The following is a 25,926-nucleotide window of genomic DNA, read 5'->3' on the forward strand; positions in this document are numbered from 1 at the left end:
TATAATTCTAAAAACCAGAATTTCTGTAAACCGTTACCTTATGAATTTAATAATTATCAGATGAAAGGCTTAAATTCCATATATTTTGTTTTTTATCACAAGAATTAGGATTTTTTTCCCAGTAATTTTATTACCATATCTGCGGTAACTTTACCAGAATTTCTTTCTCCGTGTAGGGGCCACTAGATTCTTTGCTAAATGAATGGTGAATCCTATTACATAGCACACCTTTAGGTATTTGCAAGATCCATTAGAAGTGCTAAACTTATTTAAATAAGAAAAATCCGAATGTTTTCATTATTATCTAAAAAAGACGAATATTTTGCGAACCACAAGATCGTGATCTACAGGTGAGAAATTTAAAAGAGGAAATCTATTTTGGTTGTGGGAAGAACATATGTCACCGTTTTTTATTCCACACTAATGTTGATTTTCAGTAGGAAATACAAATTTCCCTTGCAAATATTTTAGAAAGTTTTAGATCGAGTTTTGCACAACCTTTTCATTTCATATAGCTGCACTGAGGAACAAAGTTTGGTTAAAACTACCAAAATATGGTAATATTTATCGTATTTCTAGCTCTATGAGAACATCGAAGTGCTTTGGTAATGGTCTTTGTAAAATTAAAAATAAAATATAATTTTATAATAAGTGACAAAATTTGGTAATTGTTGTAAAATAAGTAATTTCATCATAATACTTTAGAACAAATCATAAAAACTAATTATTGGATAAATGTACCTTTCAGTTTTGTATCTTTTACTAAATGTATAATAACAAGAGCTATAAATTTTCAAAACCAGAATTTCCGGAAAAACCATTACCATATGAACCGAAAATTTACCAAATGAACGGTTTAAATTCCGTAAATTTCGGTTTTATGACCAAAAATTATGGTTTATTTTACCATGAAATGTCATCATAAGTAGTCATAAGTAGGGTAATTTTATCAGAATTTTTTTTCTTCGTGTGTCAAAAAGATTTTACTATCCAGTTTATTTATTTCTGTATCACGGCTCGAAAATTTAAATACCTAGTGACCAATTTCAACCGTTAGAGGTGGGTTGACAGCTTGTTAAAATGTGAAATATGCCAAATCATAACGAAATCATACAGTAAATTTATATCACTTATAATTACAAGCAAATAACGTAGTAATTTAAGTAAAATCCTATTTACACCAAATCATAAAGTATTTTAAGCCAAATCAAATAGTGACATAATCTAAATAATACAGTAATTAAATCAAATTATATTCAAACTAAATCATATATTCTAAAGTGTTTTGACCTAATCCATAATCAAAGCAAATCATAAGGTAATTCAAACTAAATCCTAGATTCTACAGTAATTTGAGACAAATCACTATTAAACCAAATCAGAAATTAATATAAGCCAAATCATTAATTAATTTAACTCAAACGCTGCTGTAATTCAAACATAAATCTTTTATTCTACAGTAATTTGAGCCGAATCATTATCAAATCTAATAATGAGTAATTCAAACCAAATCCTGTATTCTACAATAATTTGAGGCAAATTATGATCAAACCAAGTCATAAAGCAATTGAAGCCAAACTATAAACTAGCTTAAGTCAAATCATAAAGTAATTCGAAGCAAATCATATAGTTCTTGAAACCAAATAAAATTCAAAGCAAATCATATACTGTCAACCCCGTTTAAAGGAATACCATCGGTTCCTGTCAAACTTATTAAATTTAGGGGGTTATTTTATAAAAAGGGGAGTTCAATATTCAATCTTAAATTCTAAATGTTTGCGAAATTTTACTCCTTAACGGTATTTAATGCATAGTATGGCGTTTTGATTAAATAAACTCAGTTTTATGATCAATAAGCAATTATAATTAAAACTGTCTGTGTTAGTATCATTAAATATAAATGTCATTTAAAGTTACATAAAATAAATCAATGTTAGTGAAAAGTATAATATAGGTACTAAAATATTAATTGATCCCTTCCGAAAAAATCTATAAATGAAGACAGTTTTCATACCCGTTTAATTCGTCAATCTATGAAAATTAGATTTTCCCTTTCAGTTTCTGCTAAGATTTTCAAAACCTGCATATTCAAATACTTTCAGATTTTTATATTTTTACTTATTTATTTCTTTATACTTTTTCTAATCCTCTGCTTGAGAAATTCCAAATTAATGCGCTATTTTAGTTGAAGATTTTTTTAAATTTATTGTTTCCAATATTCATTGTTTTTTTCCTGATTAATTCAAATAATTCCTTTTCGCTCTCAACTTGCTACCAACTAAGAGTTATTGCCTGGATTAAGCAATTATTATTCTACTTAAAAGAAAGACACACTGTACACTAGTGTGTCAGGTTTTTGAAACTTTTTCTTATCAAATCTAATAGCGTACTAGGAGGGGACCACAATTCTTGACTGCAAACCCAATCACTTGGTACCTTTTTTACATTCCAAATGATATATGAGTGAAGTAAGTTAAAGAGGGATAAAATCTCCTTTGTTTACTTCTATGTATAACTGGTAGTAAAATTTGATTAATTTTTCAACTTTACCGCTACCTGTTTAGATGAACTAATAAACAGGAAGTCCCTATTGAAGTAACCACCTAATGTAGCCTTATCTTGACTGAAAAACGGAAATTCCATTTTAGCTGGTGAAACAATTTCCCAAAAATAAGCAAATTTTTTTCATTTCAGTATCTCTTCTTTATGCACTACTATATGACAACAAAACAATGACTACAAAACAAATAATTCTGCACCGTTTCTACATTCTAAATAATATATGAGTGAAGTAAATCAAAGAAAGGTAAAATCTCCTTCGTTTACTTCAATGTATAACTGGCAGCAAGATTTATTAACTTTTCAACTTTACCACTAACACCTGTTTAGACCAACTAATGAACAGGAAGTCCCTATTGAAGTAACCATCCAATGTAGCCTTATCCATATATGGCAACGTTACTTTTAAAAAGTAACGAGTAAAAGTACAAGTATTTTTAAAAAAAGTAACGAGTAAAAAGTAAAAAGTTCTTATTTTAAAAAGTAACGAGTGAAAAGTACAAGTAAAAGTACAAGTACTAAACAAAAAAAGTAACGATTTAAAAGTACATTTTTAGGAAATCGAAAATTCAAAGTAACCTAAAATTTCATTGAATAATATTCTTATGTTCCTTGATGTTTCTGCAAAATTGTGGTTATTTATTTAATTATTTTTAATTTCGAAAGTTATGGACATTAATTTATTTTTAAATTCGGAAGAATGTTATAATATAATTTTATAATACAATCGTATAATATAATTTTGAAATCAAATATAATTTTAATATCAAACTTTTTATGGATTTGCACGAAAAAGAAATTTCTTCTATTGATTTTAATTTTTAGTTTATTATTTTTATTTATTTAAATTACCATTGATTTAAAATTGTTTTACTCTATGGAAACGCGTTTTAAAAGTACAAATATAAACAAAGCAAACACGAGGTTTCAGATAGCTTTGTGATTTTTGAGCTAGTAAAAAATAATTGAATGCGCAGTATAAGTTGAAACAGAACAGTATACAGTTTTATTTGTAACAATGGCTAATGCTGAAGTCATGCGAGAAAATCATTAATCATTTGTCTTAATACATTAAAAATGTATTAAGACAAAAATGTATTAGTAGTGAGTTCAAAAAGAAAATTGAAAAACGGAATAACAAAATTCATCAATTTTTATTTAAAATGTATTAAATAAATGCATAAAACTCGAAAATGAATGAAAATAACTTGCTAATTAATATTTTTATTCATTTTGCAAAATAATTGCATTTCGAAAGTGGTGTCCCTGAGTCTGCTGCGAGAATTTCTCAGAACGTGCTTAGCCACACTGAATAAGCTCTCCAGGGGAGCACTAGAAGGTACTGCGGTATTATATTTTACATATAATTTTTTTGCGATTGGATATTGATTTGAAAATGATATGTTTCCGTTTCGACATTTGAGCTCATGTATGCCATAAATTCTTCTGCCGCTGGTGATTGGCATGATGTTTTCACATTTAGAAAATTTAAAATCCCTGTTCTTTTTTCTGTTACGTTATTAGTTATAGCAGGGTGTTCAGCTTGGACAATTCTTTCAAATTTTTTTGTAGCCTCCTCCCTAGCTTTTTCTTCCAACCAATTAAATTTGATGCAAGGTACCAGACCTGCAGCAAACAATAAATCGCCCTGTGTCCCTTTCAGGAATGACAATTTTAAAAGGTTAAGGTATTTAAACACGAAGTTAGCTGTGAATGCATATATATTGCACATTAATTTTATAAATTAAAAAAACATAAGCATTTTTTTTAATTTAATTTTTTTTAAATTTCTTTTTTAGAAAGCTTACCGCGTTTTAGTAACGCGAAACAGTAACGATTTCATTCGACATTTCCGTTACAAATACTTGTACTTTTCCCCTAAAAAAGTTACGAAAGTACAAGTAAAAGTACTAAATTTAAAAAGTAACGAAAGTACAAGTAAAAGTACTAAATTTAAAAAGTAACGAAGTACAAGTAAAAGTACGTACTTTTTACTTGTACCGGCGGTACAAGTAACGAAAGTAAAAGTACTGCCATATATGGCCTTATCTCAACTGAAAAACGGAAATTCCATTTTAGCTGGTGAAACATTTCTCAAAAATAAATAAATTTTTTTCATTTCAGTATCTCTTCTTTATGCATTTAGACTGGGACAAAAGGCAATAAATACCTGTATAAACAGGGAAGTTTAACATTAGTTTCATATAAAATGATTTGGTGGTATTAAATTTTATTTGCATAAGCGGGTTATTCGATTATCCGATATGCAATTAAGTGGGGATGACTGTATTTATTGAAACCAAATAATATTCGACCAAAATTGTATGGTAATTTAAAATCTTGCTTTAAAACATTTTGTGATATCTAGTTACCCTTTAATTGATGTCAGTAAGTCAGAGACAACAAAACATATATAAAGAGGGTGAAGTAGGAGGAGATGCCTATGATTGATTGGTAGGGGGAGCTGGGATCTGAGATGTGTGGCAAAACCGACTCTTCTTCCTCCTACTGTTGCTTCTCCTGTAACAGGTAAGTCGCATTCATTCTTTTCTCCTGCTGTATTTTTATGAATGAAACTTCTTGGCAACCTTTTTCTTTCACTTTTTTTCAAGAGTTTTTTTATTTTAATTTTAATTTTTCTTTTTTTCATAAATAAGCATTAACTGTGGAAATAGACGCAAACAATTTGCGTGATTTTAGAAGATTCAACAAGTATATTTAATTTTTGAAATTTTCCGGGCGAGAAAACGGGATTTTGTTTTTAATTTATTTCCAGAAACGGGGATGAATATTGCATTTTGCTTGTTTTAAAAGAATGTTTTTCATTTTTGCGAAGGGTTTTAAGCGGTAGAAGTGGTGTTTGAATTTATGTATGTTTTGTGGGAAGTCTTTGCAAAGTTTTGCTTCGAAGTTTCTATTTTTGTGAAAGTTTTTTATGTATCAAACAATCCGCCAAATTCAAATTTGTGGAACAATCTTTTTTATCCTTTCATGATTCGTTTATGTAAAAAAAATTGAGCTATGTTATATTTGCATGATATAAAGTAAATATAATTTAATATTTAGAAAAAAAGTAGTTTCATATTGAAGTTTTATTTAGTTTCACATAAACTTTATTACGTCGAATGAAAAAGAAATGATTGTAAGCAGTTTACATGTTGTTGTAAATGCAGCTACTGAGATAGTATCAAATCAAAACACTATGTATTAAGTATAATGCATTTATTGTAACTAAACTTTAAAAAGAGGAACTAAAAATATATTTATGTGCATAAGAAGATTAGAATTTCAAAAATAAAAAATAGAAGCATACATGGTAAAAAACAGAGTTCTAAAAAGCTTTGATGTGAAAACAAGTTCCTCTTTTTAAAATCAATTTTTTTAAAGATTTTAATATGAATAGTTAGTGACTATATAGCGAAAAGCGAACAAGATTAATTATTGCCAACAAGAAAAAATAACAAAAAGAAAACTGCTTGGTCTTTTTACATTTTTATTGATTAATATCGTATAAAACCATAAAAACTCGTAAACTGTAAAGATGCTGTAAAACTGTAAAAGAAAATCAGCGAGCTGTGTAAATTGCCACTTGCACAGAAGAATTTTTAGTTAACCTACACTGTAAAAAATCTTTGATTAAATTACGGTGAAGAGTACCTGTATTCAGGGTGGCAGCATTTTCACCGTAAAATTAATTTTTACCAGAACATGTTACGGAACAAAAAATCTGATAAACCGTTATTTTTACAGTAATAATTGCAGTAAAATCATTGAATCACTCTAATTGAATAAATATTACTGCAAAAGGTATGGTATAATATTCTTCGGTAAAAAAGGAATTTTTTACTGTAAAACGGATTCGATGGATGAGTTCCGGTACTTTATGTCGTAATTTGATTCGGAATTTTCCACTGTGTGACTGGCTATAACCCAAAAATGAGGCTATTTAATGGTGTTTTGCTTGATAATTGAAATCGTACAAATTGAAAAATCTTACAAAAGTCACCAACTCAACAAGTTTCCTAGTAACATTCGTTTTTAAGAGTCTCGGTTACTCTTCATCCATTTAAAAAGCATAATTGTTTGATAAAATGCAAGAAAGTTCTTTAAAAGTGTGTATTTCAACGAAAAGCTTGTCCTTTTTAAAATAACTTTATTATTTAATTTGTGATTTTAAGTTCCATCTCTCTATTCTATCTATTCTGTCCAATTAAAAAATAAATAAAGATGCTCGATATTTTAATTCTCATGCTGTTTATCTAATTTTTAAATACTTATAGACAAATAAAAAATTTACCTTAAACTAATGAATCATTCCATCAGCTGGAACTAAACTATAATAAACATGCCATGATAAGTCATATCTTTTTAAGCCAATCAGTTATAAAAAAACCCGCCATAATCATATAATTACAATTATACATCCGTGATAAGTTATTGTAAAAGTATTAATCTTTGGCAAAAGAAAGATAATTTTGACCTGTCTTTTTTAAAAAAAAAATCAAAAAAGTCAATTTGAGATGATATTAAAAGTTAACGAAAATATATTTTGAACCAACTATTTCAATTAGAGATGATGTAATTGTTATTTGTAAAAACTCGAGAACATAAGGTTGTTTCACGCAGGCATTCTGTATTAATGGCAAAGATAACCTTTTAGCATTACCAAAGCAGTTTGCACAATTTTTTTTTTAATATTATCGCCAAATAACGCTTGTTATCTCTGCATTCACCAAATTTTGAAATTAAAAATAATTCATGTGGAATGTACGTAATTGGAATGCAAAACTTTTTTTCCCTCTAAATGGCCAAATATAAATCAATATTAACTATTTACATTAATTTTGGTACTAATAGTTGTACATTCTCCAGGTGGCTGAGTAGTAATTTTATAATAGTTGGTGATCATAAGGTATTAGTTACAATTACTATTCGTAACATACCCATCCCTTTTATAAAGTAAAAATTTTAGCACTACGATTCAGAATTTTTTTCCTGATTATTGAAAAGTATCATTACTAAAATGGACAAAAAGTAGCTTGTGATAAAGTTTTGAACCATTTGAAAGACAAATTGTAATTAAGAACATCCATTTAATCACTACACCAATAAATGCAAGACATAGAATAATATGAAAAAAATTATTATTCTTTTATCGTCTAAGGGATGATATAAATCAGAATTTTTCTTTTATAAATTTATAATTATAAGAATAATTATAGATTATATATAAGTATATTTCCAAACATCACTGAGAAAAAGAAATTATGGTCCAAATAACCACATTATGGTAAAATTTTCCCTGGCTCTATGGGAGCACTAAAATTCTTTGGTAACGATTCTGGTAAAATTAACAATAAAATATGGTTTTGCAATGTGTAATAATATTTAGTGAATGAGTCAAAATTTCGGATGTTTATCATAATATTTTACAGCATTGCATAAAAACCATTAATTCAATTAAATCAACTTTTAAGTTTTGTACTTTTTACTAAACGTGTGGCAATTCGAATCATAATTTTGAAGACCCGTATTTCCGTTAAACCGTTTCCATATGAATGAAAAACTTATCAAATGAATGATTTAAATACCGCATATTTTAGTATTCAAAATCAAAATTATGTTTATTTTTTACTTTATTTCATTAGAAATGTCATTATTATACAGTACATTAATTTGTAACATAATTTTCTTCTCCGTGTATAATGAAATTCGATTCTATAAGTTTTTTTGTTCTGTCTAAAGTGAACTATAAAGAATCAAAATTTTGAAAACCGGAATTTCCGGTAAACTGTTTCCAGATAAATGAAAAACTTACTGAATGAATGACCGTATATACCGAAATACCGTATATTTTAGCTTTTAATATCAGTATTATATTTTTTTGAAAATACTTTTTTAAACAGAAATGTCATTATTATACAGTACGGTAATTGTATCATAATTCTCTTGCGTAATGAACTTCAATTAAATGCATTTTTTTGTTGTATTTGAAGTGAACTATCAGGAAATGAACACCTGGCTTAAAAAAAAGAAAATGATAAAAAGGTTTGCAACAAAAATGTCTAAAAGCAACACATACCAATAAGTGTAAAAAAACAAGTTTTTCTTTCTCTTTTTATTAGAGCACAGTTTTAAAGTTTATTCCTAATGTAAATTTGTAGGATAATTTAGTTCTATCCGATTCAGTTTTTCATAACTACTACTAGACTGTTAGAATTTTCATTCCAAAATTACGGTAGAATAACCTTTATCAATATGCCCATCCAATTAACTATAATATTTATGGTTAAGACCATTTCTTTTAAACCTGTTTCTAATTGATATGGTTAAAAACCCGAAATACAAAACTACTTGGTTTTGTAACCATTTACAACTAGTATGGTTTCAAAACCATAAGTTTATTCCCAAAGTAAATTTGTTGGATAATTCAATTCTATCCGATTCAGTTTTTCATATCTACTACTAGACTGTTAGAATTTTCATTCCAAAATTACGGTAGAATAACCTTTAGCAGTATGCCCATCCAATTAACTGTAATATTTAAGGTTAAGATCATTTCTTTTAAACCTGTTTCTTATTGATATGGTTAAGAAACCAAAATTCAAAACTACTTGGTTTTGTAACCATTTAAAACTAGCATGGTTTCAAAACCATAAGTTTATTCCTAATGTAAATTTGTAGGATAATTCAATTCTATCCGATTCAGTTTTTCATAACTACTACTAGACTGTTAGAATTTTCATTCCAAAATTACGGTAGAATAACCTTTAGCAGTATGCCCATCAAATTAACTATAATATTTACGGTTAAGATCATTTCCTTTGAACATGTTTAAAATTGATACGGTTAAAAAATCCAAAATACAAAACTACTTGGTTTTGTAACCATTTACAACTAGCATGGTTTCAAAACCATAAGTTTATTCCTAATGTAAATTTGCTGGATAATTTAGTTCTATTCGATTCAGTTTTTCATAACTACTACTAGACTGTTAGAATTTTCATTCCAAAATTACGGTAGAATAACCTTTATCAATATGCCCATCCAATTAACTATAATATTTATGGTTAAGACCATTTCTTTTAAACCTGTTTCTAATTGATATGGTTAAAAACCCGAAATACAAAACTACTTGGTTTTGTAACCATTTACAACTAGTATGGTTTCAAAACCATAAGTTTATTCCCAAAGTAAATTTGTAGGATAATTCAATTCTATCCGATTCAGTTTTTCATATCTACTACTAGACTGTTAGAATTTTCATTCCAAAATTACGGTAGAATAACCTTTAGCAGTATGCCCATCCAATTAACTGTAATATTTAAGGTTAAGATCATTTCTTTTAAACCTGTTTCTTATTGATATGGTTAAGAAACCAAAATTCAAAACTACTTGGTTTTGTAACCATTTAAAACTAGCATGGTTTCAAAACCATAAGTTTATTCCTAATGTAAATTTGTAGGATAATTCAATTCTATCCGATTCAGTTTTTCATAACTACTACTAGACTGTTAGAATTTTCATTCCAAAATTACGGTAGAATAACCTTTAGCAGTATGCCCATCAAATTAACTGTAATATTTAAGGTTAAGATCATTTCTTTTAAACCTGTTTCTTATTGATATGGTTAAGAAACCAAAATTCAAAACTACTTGGTTTTGTAACCATTTAAAACTAGCATGGTTTCAAAACCATAAGTTTATTCCTAATGTAAATTTGTAGGATAATTCAATTCTATCCGATTCAGTTTTTCATAACTACTACTAGACTGTTAGAATTTTCATTCCAAAATTACGGTAGAAGAACCTTTAGCAGTATGCCCATCAAATTAACTGTAATATTTAAGGTTAAGATCATTTCTTTTAAACCTGTTTCTTATTGATATGGTTAAGAAACCAAAATTCAAAACTACTTGGTTTTGTAACCATTTAAAACTAGCATGGTTTCAAAACCATAAGTTTATTCCTAATGTAAATTTGTAGGATAATTCAATTCTATCCGATTCAGTTTTTCATAACTACTACTAGACTGTTAGAATTTTCATTCCAAAATTACGGTAGAATAACCTTTAGCAGTATGCCCATCAAATTAACTGTAATATTTAAGGTTAAGATCATTTCTTTTAAACCTGTTTCTTATTGATATGGTTAAGAAACCAAAATTCAAAACTACTTGGTTTTGTAACCATTTAAAACTAGCATGGTTTCAAAACCATAAGTTTATTCCTAATGTAAATTTGTAGGATAATTCAATTCTATCCGATTCAGTTTTTCATAACTACTACTAGACTGTTAGAATTTTCATTCCAAAATTACGGTAGAATAACCTTTAGCAGTATGCCCATCAAATTAACTGTAATATTTAAGGTTAAGATCATTTCTTTTAAACCTGTTTCTTATTGATATGGTTAAGAAACCAAAATTCAAAACTACTTGGTTTTGTAACCATTTAAAACTAGCATGGTTTCAAAACCATAAGTTTATTCCTAATGTAAATTTGTAGGATAATTCAATTCTATCCGATTCAGTTTTTCATAACTACTACTAGACTGTTAGAATTTTCATTCCAAAATTACGGTAGAATAACCTTTAGCAGTATGCCCATCAAATTAACTGTAATATTTAAGGTTAAGATCATTTCTTTTAAACCTGTTTCTTATTGATATGGTTAAGAAACCAAAATTCAAAACTACTTGGTTTTGTAACCATTTAAAACTAGCATGGTTTCAAAACCATAAGTTTATTCCTAATGTAAATTTGTAGGATAATTCAATTCTATCCGATTCAGTTTTTCATAACTACTACTAGACTGTTAGAATTTTCATTCCAAAATTACGGTAGAATAACCTTTAGCAGTATGCCCATCAAATTAACTGTAATATTTAAGGTTAAGATCATTTCTTTTAAACCTGTTTCTTATTGATATGGTTAAGAAACCAAAATTCAAAACTACTTGGTTTTGTAACCATTTAAAACTAGCATGGTTTCAAAACCATAAGTTTATTCCTAATGTAAATTTGTAGGATAATTCAATTCTATCCGATTCAGTTTTTCATAACTACTACTAGACTGTTAGAATTTTCATTCCAAAATTACGGTAGAATAACCTTTAGCAGTATGCCCATCAAATTAACTATAATATTTACGGTTAAGATCATTTCCTTTGAACATGTTTAAAATTGATACGGTTAAAAAATCCAAAATACAAAACTACTTGGTTTTGTAACCATTTACAACTAGCATGGTTTCAAAACCATAAGTTTATTCCTAATGTAAATTTGCTGGATAATTTAGTTCTATTCGATTCAGTTTTTCATAACTACTACTAGACTGTTAGAATTTTCATTCCAAAATTACGGTAGAATAACCTTTTGCAGTATGCCCATCCAATTAACTATAATATTTACGGTAAAGATCTTTCTTTCTAAACCTGTCTCCAATCCATATAGTTAAAAATCGAAAATACAAAACTACTTGGTTTTGTAACCATTTACAACTAGCATGGTTTCAAAACCATAAAAATTAAATTTAGCTAAACATTGTAGTTAGGTTATAATAGGCTTTTTATTAAGTAATGGATAATGGAGTTGGCTTTTCATTGAGTTGTGCTAAATGAATCTTGGAAAATATATTACTTAGTATATCTAGAAATGTCATTTATCGAGAGACATATCGTGAGATACTAAACTTTTTTGCAATAAGCAGCTTTGGGGTACTACCATCTATGCCTGAAGTAGAGTTTCATATTCTAACAGTCCAGTGTCACCAAATGGAGAGTTGTCCTGTCTTCATAGGTATAGGGAAGGGAAAAAATATTGTAGCGTTTGCCTAAGATTCGAACCTTAGTTCAGTCGGTCAAATCATTGACAAATTAGACCTTACAGCTACAGTAAATACCCAGATGCAAGGGACTATAAGGCTTCATAAGCTTATAAGGTGGGCCTAGTTGGCAAGGATAATATTCTGGTTGTTTAAACGTAATAAGTCAAAACGACCAATGAATGATTTTTCTCGCAGTCAACAGTTTGAATACCATTTGTTATGGTCTCGCAGTTATCAGTTTGAATACCAATTGTTATGGTCTCGCAATCAACAGTTTGAATACCATTTGTTATGGTCTCGCAGTTATCAGTTTGAATACCAATTGTTATGGTCTCGCAGTTAACAGTTTGAATACCATTTGTTATGGTCTCGCAGTTATCAGTTTGAATACCAATTGTTATGGTCTCGCAGTTAACAGTTTGAATACCAATTGTTATGGTCTCACAGTTATCAGTTTGAATACCAATTGTTATGGCCTCGTAGTTAACAGTTTGAATACCATTTATTATGGTCTCGCAGTTAACAGTTTGATTATCATTTGCTATTTAGTTGCGAAGCATTACATATATTCTAAACAATGCTAAAAGGTTACACTTAGGTTACACTAGATGACCTATGTATCACATACGATACATAAATCCTCTAATTCAAAATTCGAAATGAAGGAGAAACAAAATCAAAATCTGGTGCGTCATTTTCAATAATCTTCAACAGATTTTATAGTTTTACCTAATTTTTAGTCTAGATCATGAATTTAAAATGTAATTTTTTTCAAGCTTATAGCAGCACAAAGGTAACAAATTATCAAGCAAACGTAATTTTTCTACCGAGTATGCAGGCAGTTTATTAAATGATTTTCAATTCAATTCAACGATATTAAATTTAAAAGTTTAATTATAGTCATTAAATTATTAATATTTCTTTTTCACAAATTAATATTCAATAAGCCTTATAGATTTTATAGTTTTATTTAATGTTTACTATGGATGATAAATTCAACCTGTTTTTTTAAAGCTACTAACAGCACAATGGTAACAAATTAGCAAATAAACGCAATTTTTCTACGGCAATCAATAACAGTACATAATCTTTTTCATTAATTAATATTCAATTAACAGTAGTAATTATTATCATTGAAATATTAATATTAATTTTTCTCAAATTAATAATCACTATACCTTATCATTTTATAGTTTTCCCTAATTTATACTATAGATGATAAATTCAAAATGTTATATTTCTAAACCTAGTCACATTACTCACTAATTATTTTCCATATGTAATCAATTCACAGTTATAATTATTATCGTTGAATTATCAATATTAATTTTTCACAAATTACTATTCAATAAGCCTTATAGATTATATAGTTTTCCCTAATTTATACTATAGATGATAAATTCAAAATGTTATATTTTCAAAATTTCACAATACAATGTTAGAAATTACAAACAAACGCAATTTTTCTAACGCAATTATTAGCAGTGCAATAAAAGACTTTTTTCCTAAATTATTATTAATTTCACAATTATATTTTTCATCTTTAAATTATTAATATTAATTTTTTTCACGAATTAATATTCATCTTGATAGATTTTTTAATATCTCTTAATTTCCACTATAGATGAAAAACTCAAAATGTTATTCATTTAGAGCTTCTAACATCACAATGGTAACAAATTAGCAAACAAACGCAATTTTTCTACCGCAATTATTTGCAGTACATTAAAAGATTTTTTTCACAAATTACTTCTTTTCCCCTAATTGCTTCTCTAAATTGTAAATGGTTGTTAGTTTAAGGCTTTTATCTAAATGGATGTTGTTTCAAGATTTTTCTCTGAATAGAAGTTGATTTCTTATTCAAGGAACTCAATCAAGCGATAGGTTAACATCTAATCCCTTGAAAGCCTAGAAAATGGAGAAGAAACTGTGTATTTAGTTTATATCAATCAATAATTCAGTTTGTATTGATTTTGTGTGAACAATGATCATGTTACGAAAGTTTGTCATTGCGACTTTAATAATCAACAGGTTCATGATAAATATCATATAAGTTTTAATGTTTGTTTTTAAAAACTTGAAAATTGATTTTTTAGGAAAATATTACTGAAAAGGCATTTTTATTTCTAAATTTTTCTAATGATATCTTCAACATTAGTTTTACTTTCAATAATTCCGATTGTACGATTGTATTGATTTTGGGTAAACAATGAACATGTTTACGAAAATTTTTGTCGTTGTGACTATAGTAATGAACAGGTTCATGATAAATATAATACATAAAAACTTTAATTTTATTTTTTAAAATTTTGGAAATTGATTTTGAACAAATTTCTTCCTCCTTTTAGGAAAATATTGCATGAAAAACTAGTTTCTAACAAAATCTTTAACAATAGTTTTACTTTCTATAATACTGTTCGTATTGATTTTGAGTAAATAATGAACATATCTATGAAAATTTACGTCGTTGTGACTTTAATAAACAGGTTAATAATTAATGTAATACGTAAAAACTTTAATTTTAATTTTTAAAAAATTGAAATTGATTTTGAACAAATTTTTCTTACTTTTAGGAAACTACTACAAAAACAAGATTTTTTTCTAGATTTCTCTAGCAGCATCTTTAGCAATAGTTTTACTTTCAATAATTGTTTTATTTTGTGAAAACAGTGAACATGTTTACGAAACTTTATGTCGTTGTTACTTTAATAATATGCATGTTCATGATAAATATAATATATGTAAGCTTTAATTTTGGCTTTTAAAAACTTGGAAGTTGATTTTGAACAAATTTCTCCTTTCCTTTAGGAAAATATTACTTAAGAAGCATTTTTTTCTAAGTTTCCAACGATGCTTTTAGCCATAATTTTACTTTATATGCCTACATGTTTATTTAATATTCAAAATTAAACAAAGTTAAACATGCACACATTTAACTTTAAAATTTGAACAAAACAGTTTAATATGAAATATTTTAAAAGTATAAATTTCAAGCTGACCGAGATAATAGTTAAAGAAATTTGCATTAAAATCCAATGTGACTTTCTTAAATTAACTAAATTTTGAATATTTGGGATTACTCTAGGTTGCTTTTCAAATATTTGGCTTTTTTTAAATTTATTTCAATCAATGATTCCGTTTACATAGATTTTGTGCGACCAATGAACATCTTTACGAGCATTTATGTCTTTGCGAATTCGATAATCATCATGATAAATATAATGCATGTATATTTTAACTTTATAGTTTTAAAAAATTCTGAAATTGATTTTGAACAAATTTCTTCTCCTTTCAGGAAAATATTAATTAAAAACATTTTTTCTAAGTTTTATAAAGATATTTTAAGCAACTATTATTTTCATCAAGAACCTATATATCTATTTAATTTTAAAAAGGCAAAGCAAGTACAGTTATTCTGTGGAAAATAAAATAATTCAAAATTACATAAATTTCAACGCGCGCATTTCTCCTTCTACATTATTTTTGAGACTAGCTCAAAAATCTAATTCAATTTTTTATTTGCACTTTGCTCAAAAATATATTTAGTTTCGTATATATGGGGTATTCTAATTCGACTATTCCCTGTTTCGGAGCTATTTTGACACCTCTTAACTCAATTTCGAGAAACCATTTTTTACAGTGAACGTATTTACTAGTAAATTGTCTTGTTAAAACGTATTCTAAACAAACTTTTAAAATATAACTTTGGATTCTCATACAATTATTTTTTAATATTGACTTTTCCATTATTTTCAGATATAACTAAGCATTGTTTGAATTATTCACGCATTACACTACAGTCTGCATAGTTTAGAAAGGTCTTCTTTAAACTCGGTAACGAGTTACTGGAAAAAACATATTCAACATTTTATATTTAATAGGAAAAAACTTAATAGAATGAACAATGAATGAATAATTTTAAGGAAATATTAAGGTTTATTTAATCGCATGCTTAATTAATTAATCTTTTCCAATTTTCGTGCTTTTCTATTCAATTTATTTGAACAATGAATGAATAGTTTTACGGAAATATTAAGGTTTATTTAATCACATGCTTAATTAATTAATCTTTTCTGATTTTCGTGTTTTTCTATTCAATTTATTTGCGCATTCTTAAATGAGCTCAGAATACTTGTCGAAAATGCATGGCATTAGATTTATAATTTAAAAAAACTGAATTTAACTCTCTGATTTTAAAGTGTAATTAAATTTTAATGGGACACCAGCATGTGACGTAGTTTGGGTATATCAAGCCTGATTGGTTGTTGAAACGTGGCATTTGTTTACGTTAGCAACTGTTCTTTCCACTCTATTTCGAGAAAGTCAAGGCCATCAAGTATCAGAGTTCTCTTAAGTGACACTTTCTATATTCTTTCACAAAGATTTCAATTCTTTCCCCATATATTTCTTACTCACACAAAGACAGGCATGAAAACATATAGAACATAAACAAACTAATTGTAAATCAAAGCTACCAGGTACGCATATCAAAAATATATCACGGTTACCATAAAATACATAAACAATTACTAAATTTAAGATAAATAAAAGACGTAGACGAGAAAGAACTATATTTTAAATTTGATGTGTGATACAGCGGTTAAGTTAGTTAACATCACGTTAATTAACATTCGAATGAAATTATGAGGAGAAACTTAGCTCGATTTTAACACGCCATCTTGTTTATAAGCGGTCAGCTGGCGCTGATGTCAAAGGTCATGTGTCTGTGTATCAGCGATCGTCTTCTTCTCGAGTTGCAAGTACTCAATTATTTCAACTTGATTAGATTTTTCAACAACTGCAAAATATAATGTAAACTGAAACGAGGCTGGATGTATAAAATTGATAAATTGTTGCTTGATTCAATGGAAAAAAAAAACCTGTTTAACCATGCTCTAATAAATATATTAGTGCTTCCTAGAGATTTAATTCAACATCTAACCGCATTAAACATACAAAAATTTCGTAGCGATGAAAAATTTTTGCCCTAAATCGATATTTTTGAGGCTTTTTGATTATTCGATTTCTCCTTAAATAAATATCATGCTAAATTAAAAAGGCAATATTTCTGAAACAATTCTTCGAAGTGTAACTTAAAAAAACTTAACCTGTTTTCACCTAATACGGTCAAACTATCAGAATTTTATCTGCTCCAAGGGCCATAGCCTATGAGAATCAAGGGAACATTCTCCGAAAGCCGGAAGCTAAGCCATGTGATTACGAATTAATATTTCTTACTTTCCTCATTGGAAGCTTAGCACAACAGCAAATTTCTAATAATCTTATAGTAATAAGTGTGTAATGAATACCTTATGAAGCCAACTTAGTTTCCTACAGCTGGTTACATACTTTAGCAGAGAAGGCTACAGTGTGAATCACATGACCAGATGAGCGGGGTTCAAATCCCAGCGTTGACACCACAAAATATCCTTCATTCCTTCAGCACATGAGGAGCTTCCTGTGTTCTGCACTCTTCAATTGGTGATCCTGGACTATTTAAACATACAATTTTCTTTCACTCATAAAGGACAGCATCCCAGAGCTGTTTAACTGACAATTATCATGATAGAGGGCACCACGAGATAAACTAATTAAGCCATATTTTACGTTTCATTTGCAAAACAGAACTCAACCACACCCTAACTCCGATGTTCATTACATAACTTAAAACGGAACATAATTTTAATCCAATTAAATTCCCTTTTTTACGGTTTTGAAACTATGCTAGTTGTAAATGGTTAGAAAACTGTATTGTTTTTATTCATGCTTTTTTAATACACCAGTTACAAATGATTTCATACCCATATAGATAAAGAAAAGTTCCTAACTGTAAACTTTACAATGAAGCCAATTGACAGACTGCAGCCATTCGTATAACATTATATAAATTGCTTTTACACTTAGAAAACAATTAAATAATGTTATACGAAAGTTTTCGTGCTATAAAGGAATTTCAAAATACTTACAGGAATCAGAAAGAAAGTATACCGCAACCGATCATGCGAGGTTTGAAAAAAAAAGCAGAGATTTAAAAGTATTTTAGCGTTATTATTAAGAATTTTTCTTTACAGAGCATATCACATAGTAACTAAAAACTTCAACAAAATTTCATTTTGAAACCATTTTCGGAACTTCTAAGGAAATAAAAAAAAAAAACTTTTTTATTATATGATAAAAGAACGTTCTATGAAAAACACAATTCTATTCTTCGGCAAGCCTATTATTTTCCAGAAACTCCGCATGCAGACTTGTTTTCGAGATACTAGATATAAAAATTGCTGAATATGATATTTCCTTTATATTTTGATCACCAAATTAAAATATCTGATAGTAAACATGTTTATGCTAAATTGTTTAATGCTCTGTAGATATACTTTCAGTTGTTGACGAAATAATATTTCTCAATTTTACGAAATTGATGGTATGTGTTTCTTTATTAATGTCTTAATGTTTGTTTGGTAAATTGATGAAAACACGTTATTTAGTTTCTTGGAAATTTTGGAAGAAAAGTCATTAGCCAGCGACTATAATATTTATTTTTCAAAATCGAAAAACGTTAATTCATTATTTATTTGATATCTAGATTATAACGAAATAAAGAGAAGAGAATATATAAATATAAAGAATATACACTCTATAACGAAAAAATCGACGCACCAAGAAGTAGTTATCCGATTTCTGTGAAATTTCGTATACATGAATGTTTTGAACAGATATGGCAGGAATGATGCCGACTGGGGACGTATAGTCTTTAGCGACGAATCCCGCTTCCAACTGTGTCCTGACGATCATCGAAGACGTGTTTGGAGACGCACAGGGCAGAGGGGAGAGCCTGCCTTCACTGTTGCACGCCACACAGGCCCTCAACAAGGCATTATGGTCTGGGGTGCCATTTCCTTTGACAGCCAGACCTCTTTGATCGTCATTAGAGGTACACTTACTACACAGCGGTACGTCGACGACTTCCTAAGACCTGTTTTGCTACCGTTCCTTATGCAGCTCCCTGGGCAGATTTTTCAGCAGGACAATGCCAGACCACATACGGCACGTGTTGCTATGAACTGTCTGCAAGCTTGTCAAAATCTTCCTTGGCCTGACAGATCACCAGATCTCTCTCCCATCGAGCATGTCTGGGATATGATGGGAAGGCGATTGCATCTCGCACGGAATGTTGATGACCTCGTTTGACAATTGGTTCGAATTTGGCAGGAAATACCGCAAGAGATCACCCGGGAGCTTTATCGGTCTATGCCACGCAGCTTATATTCAGGCTAGAGGCGGGTCAACACCTTATAGAACTTGTTACTGTAACTCTGCAATAAATTATTCAATTGTTCTGAAATTTTAATCATTTACTATTCTGTACATTGTCTTCCTATCCACCAATTTTCATTTCAATCGGACAATTCCTTCCTGTTGCTTCGATTTTTTTGTTATAGAGTGTATGCATATATTTCTCTGAATATATATTTCTCTGAAATATTACATAAATTCTCATTCGTGAAGATTTCCGGTGAAAATTAGTTCATTCAGATTCAAACTTGTTTTCATTATTTTCAATGCGTGTAGGTACAAAATATCCGTTCACACTTGATAGACTATTTACATATGTATCTATATCATCGTATTTAAAGGTTTGTAAAATTTTTATTACATTTATCACATGATTCTTCCTGAATAAGAAAATAAGCTTGATCTAATTATCGGATTTTCAAGAACTAAATTGCAGAAATCCTAGTTCTGTGGGATATTTTAAACACTCTAATTAAATTTGCAATTTCTTTTAAAAGAAATTATTTATCAGGAAAAATTCAACCGATATTTCTTTTTTCAAATTTTAGATTTTGACATTAAAAACAAGCAGTTTGATTCGGTACAAAAAATTATTCGAAGATTGATCGATAATTTGAAGCATTGTCAATCAGTACTAATTGAATAATAAAAATTAATTATAATTAAAACATTTCTTACAAATTGTGGAGGTAAACTTATGTTACAAATTTTTTGCAAAATGTTTTGATTCGTGCAAATATTGATGAAGATTGGACAAAAAATGCAAAAAGTCAAAATATCTCAACGAGGCTCGTACTATTGCCAGGTCTTCTGTCTTAATTATGGGGCATAATTGATGCCAAAAATTTAAATTATTCGCCATATGGCACGTCAGATTTCGCAACTTAAATTACCGCATACATGATTTGACTCATATCTTACTCATTTTAATGTGCTCATATTCAACCAATATAGTTAAAATTTTGGACTTTGGCATTAAAAATACACAGTTTGACTCGATGTAAAAAATTATTAGAGTTAATAATCTATAATTCGAAGCATTGTCAATCGGTACTAATTGAATAATAAAAATTAATTAATTATCATTTTAAATATTTTTACAAATTGTGGGTGGGTAAACATGATAACTAATTTTCACAACATTTCGCCATATGGCATGTCAGATTTTGCAACTTATATTACCACGTACATTATTTAGGTCATACCTTACTCATTTCAATGTGCTTATAATCAACCAATATAGTTAAAATTTTGGACTTTGGCATTAAAAATATACAGTTTGACTCGATGTAAAAAATTATTAGAATTAATCATCTATAATTCGAAGCATTGTCAATCGGTATTAATTGAATAATAAAAATTAATTAATTATTATTAAAAATATTTTTAAAAATTGTGGGTGGGTGAAAGTAGATAACTAATTTTTTGCAAAGTGTTTTGATTTTCACGATTTGTGGTAAACATATACGGTAATATGTGGTAAAAAAGGCAATAAATCAAGATAACTGAAAAGGGCTCGTATTTTGCCAAGTCTTCTGCCTTAATTATAGGACAAATTGCTGCTGAAAATTTAAATTCTTCACCATATACATGTCAGATTTCGTAACTTACATTAATTGAATAACACATTCAAATATATCTCTTAAATCATTAAAACCAATTCTTAGCTCATAAAAATCTCATCTTTCAATTATAACCTGTTAATGGTAATTCCTTTCCTTTGTTTTCAATTTTTTATAATAAATACAACACTGTGAAAAAGTATGGTTAAAATTTCCCGAATATGGTAAAATTTACCACATTTCTGGCTCTATGGGAGCATCAAAAAGCTCGATAATTTCGACCGAAGCACTTTAGTAATGATTGCGGTAAAGTATGGTTCAATAATAAGTGATGAAATTTGGTGAATGTTTTACCATTTGGTAATTTTATCATGAGCATGGCGTAAAAACCATTTATTTGGTTAAATTTACCTTTCAGATTTGTATTTTTTACTAAATATGTGGTAATAAGAACTGCAATTTTGAAAACTAGAATTTTTGATAAACCGTTACAATATGAATGGATAAATTACCAAGTAAATGGTTTAAATATCATATATTCTGCTTTTATTACCCAGAATTATAGTTTACTTTTATCAGAAATGTCATTACCATACAGTATGGTAGATGGCAATTTTTTTCTCTGCGTATAAAAGTCATTACTCTGATATTAATTTAGATAAGTTGAATTCTGTGGGTACTTTTTATCTTCTAATTTAATTTCATTAGACATATGTGAGATCTGTCTTTAGAGAAACATTTAGAGGTGAGTTGAAACTTAGCAGAGTTTTCCGCTGTTAGCTACCACTTTTGGTTAAAAAAATAACTGTTTTCACATTTTAAATCTAAATGCATCATTAAATAATACTGAAAACCATTAAAAAATACTAAGCACATCAGGCCACGTTATCAGAATAAATGAAAACCGTACCACAAAATGAGTTTTCAATGCCAGACCAGTTGGCACACGAAAAAGAGACTGATTTTGATATGGATAGATTAACTAGAAAAAGACCTTTTGGTTTTAAAAACTAAAAACTGAAAAACGCTTGCAGGAGAAAGGTTAGCCTGGAAAAATCTTCTTCAGAAGGTCAAGACCCACCCTGGGCTGTCAAGCCATTGATGATGACATCATTAAATAGTTAAAATATTAGTATATTACGCTAGACTTGAATGTCTCAGCTCTCCTAGATAGATATGTTGTCACACACTCTTAAAATTAAAACTTACACTTGTGACAATGGAGCAATCCTTGAGTTGCATTTCCTTAATTTTGAGAATCATTTCTTCACGAAATAGCGTGATTTGTGAGGAAACGCGAAATCTCAAATATATGACGAAAATGTTTCCTCAACTAGAAACCTCATTGTAGTGTATAGTGGGAGATTGTTAACTAAAATGACGAAACCAGGATGAAAACTAGACGATCGAATTTATAGCGACAAAATAGCCGACTATCTGTAAGGTGGCCAAGGGGTCAAGAAAATCCAAAAGCACCAAGAAGATCTCGAGTTCGGTGTAGTTTAACTCTCGGCTCTATCTATACTTCTTGCGTTGTTAGGTCGACATTGATATACCTACATGGTGTCAGCGATAAAGGGATTATTAAAAAAGTTAGACACATTAGGCTCCCAGAGTATTTTTTCTCTTTAGTTGGGAAAAAAATAGAATGGCGAAATATTACTTTGATTTTGACGGAACGATAGTTATTGACGAAATTTCCGCTCGGAGCATATACAAGAATACGATTTCGTCAAAAAGGACGAAAGTTTTGGGAAATTTGAGTTTTTACTTTTTACAGTGTAGATAAATGTCTCCTAGATAAAATTAATCTGCTTCATCGTTTGATATTTGAGTTGCCATTTAAAAGGTTAAAGATAGAACAATTCAATAATAATTTTTAAAAAAGACATTTGGGATCTTATTTTTTTTACTTATTCTTAATTTTAATAAATATTAAATTCAGTGAATATATTTAAATAATTTAACTACTACTCATCGCTATATCCAAACGAAACTTACCAAACTAAATTTCTATAAAAATTAATTAAACATGATTTAACCTTTAAAGAAATATATGTATGAATTCATTCTTATAAGCATTATTTGAGAACATATAACTTGTTGATTTCTTATGAAGTCGGTAGCCTTGGGAATTGGAATATACCCTCGATAACGGAATATATCTTAGATATATATTAAGCTTGATAATCACAGAGAAACATATGAGACTTAAGATATAGTGATTATGCTCATCAAATCATTTTCAGAAACTAAGAAGCTATCTGCTCAAGATTTAATGGTGCTATAGTTGTTCTTAGAATCTATTTCAGAACTGTTAATGATAATAGTTAAATTGCTAAATATTTATTTTTAAACTCAATTTAAAATAAATTTTAAATGTAATTTAATATATATGTTTTATAGTTAAATAGGTATCAAGTAGAAATTAAAGTATTAAAACTTCTATTTAGTATTGAAACTAAAGTATTTATTCATACAAAATTTTAATATATTTTGAAATAACCACGATTGGGTATCTAATAATAGGAAATTATCATTTAACTACTGTTTTAAGTGTGACTTGAAACTCCTCTATTTGTGATAAATATAGTTAACTATAAATCGGGATATATGTGATTATAAGAACTTGTCTGACAAATCTATGATATCAAAAGGCTTTTAATGTAAGTAGACTGTAATATTGTTGTTATCGTCTATCATTAAGGCAGAGGGTGTGTGATTTTTCTTGTTTTCCATTGGCGCCATCTATGGCCAAGAATTCGAAATATGCCACAGTCATACGTCACGCTTGTTTATCTGGCGGACCCATTCATACATCCATTCATTCATCCACAGATGGTAATTTTGACCTGAACCAGAGAACGATCAATCTCCAATTCAGTACCCCCAGAGGTATTGATTTGTTATAAGAACATGGAGGACTTTGTGACCCTATAGTGCATCAGTCACTATTTACTACACGGGGAGTCTTTAGCAGTCTGGATTTGAACTCCCGTTCTAACGAACGTGAGTCCATCCCCCTGACAACCAGGCTATCCTGGCCGTAAAATGAAATATACCTAATATATTCCTAAATAGTTGAATTTGGAAATTGTTACTATTTTAAATCATATAAATTAATAAATAACGCTTACAGACGGGCAGACAGTATACAGACAAATATTTTGATAGATCATATAAAATATTTATAATATAGTTTAAAGAAATAATATAAGAAATAATAACGTTGAAGAAATAATATCAGATTAATAGATTATATTATTTCTTTAATAGATTATAATACTTGTATTCTTTCTTTATTTTTATTAATGTCATTTCTCATAATATATTCTTAAAGTGGTTTGATTTTGAAACTTTTAAGGATTTTAAATGAAATGAAGTTACAATAAATAGCATTTATAGACAATAAACGTGGCAGACAGTATACAGACAAATATTTTAATAGGTATTATAAAATCTTTGCAATATAGCTTAAGTTATTAACTTTAATCTTCTGTTTTTACATCTTATTAACTCAGATTGATTATTATTTAATTAATGTTTCAAGTGTGAATTTTAACTACTCAATTGTGATAAATTACTTAATGTATTCTTAAATGTTTGAGTTTTGAAATTTTTACTATTTTAAATTAAATAAATTAATAAATTAAATTTACAGACAATAAACTTCTATCTTAATACATCATATAAAATGGTTTAAGTTATTAACTTTACTCTTTGGTATTTACGTTTAATAAATTTAGATTATGTGAGAACATTGCATAAAAATAGTTAAGAAACGGTGAAAAATTATTTATCAATATTATAACTTTGAATATTAGATTGAAGATTTTCTAGAAAATTCTCTTTTAAGTGTAATTATAGCACACATTGACCGTAATAAATTATAATACTTGTATTCCTTCTGTATTTTTACTAATGCCATTTGTCATAATGTAATATATTCTTTAAGTTAATGGATTTTAAATTTTTTAAGCATTTTAAATAAAATAAACTCAAATTACAGTAAACAGCATTTACAGACAATAAACGTGGCAAACAGTACGCAGGCATATATTTTATTGCATATTTAAAATGTTTATAATATAGTTTAAGTTATTAACTTTACTTATTGGTTTTTACATTACAAATATTTTAATTCATCATGAAAAATGTTAGTAATATAGTTTAATTTATACATTTTAATCTTTGATTTCTACATTTAATAGACTCAGATTGTGTGAGAACATTGCATAAAATTGGTTAAGAAAAATGCTGAAAACTTATTCTCCAATATTTTGACTTTTAATGTAATTTTGAAGATTTAGTAGGAAATTAAATCTGCTTTAATTACGGCATACATTGATTGCAATAGATTATAATACGTGTATTCTTGCTTTTTTATATACTATATTTTTGACATACTATAATATATTCTTAAAGTAGTTGGATTTTGAAATAGTTAGGAATTCAAATAAAATAAATTAATCTTACAATATGCAGAAAAATATTTTAATATATCAATTTAAAATGTTTGTAACATAGTTTAAATTATTAACTTAACTCAGTGGTTTATGCATTTGATAAACTCAGATTGTGTGAGAACATGGAATAAAATCTGTTAAGAAATACTGAAAACTTATTCTTCAATATTATAATATTGTATATTATTTTGAAGATTTTCTAAGAAATTAAGTCTGTTTTGT

At 28.2% G+C, this 25,926-nt stretch overlaps 1 protein-coding gene across 1 annotated transcript in view; it reads left to right on the plus strand.

The window, feature by feature from the left end:
• Window positions 1–4,755: 4,755 nt before the first annotated feature.
• Window positions 4,756–25,926, plus strand: part of LOC107455118 (complexin) — a 281,189-nt gene continuing 260,018 nt past the window's right edge. The window contains exon 1 of the mRNA XM_087155800.1: window positions 4,756–5,088. The gene's annotated coding sequence lies outside the window, so the exon portion shown is untranslated. The remainder of the gene's footprint in view (window positions 5,089–25,926) is intronic.

This window comes from Parasteatoda tepidariorum, chromosome 12 (assembly GCF_982258835.1).
Source record: "Parasteatoda tepidariorum strain Cologne lab strain chromosome 12, Ptep-v5.0, whole genome shotgun sequence".
Classification (NCBI taxonomy): Eukaryota; Metazoa; Arthropoda; class Arachnida; order Araneae; family Theridiidae; genus Parasteatoda; species Parasteatoda tepidariorum.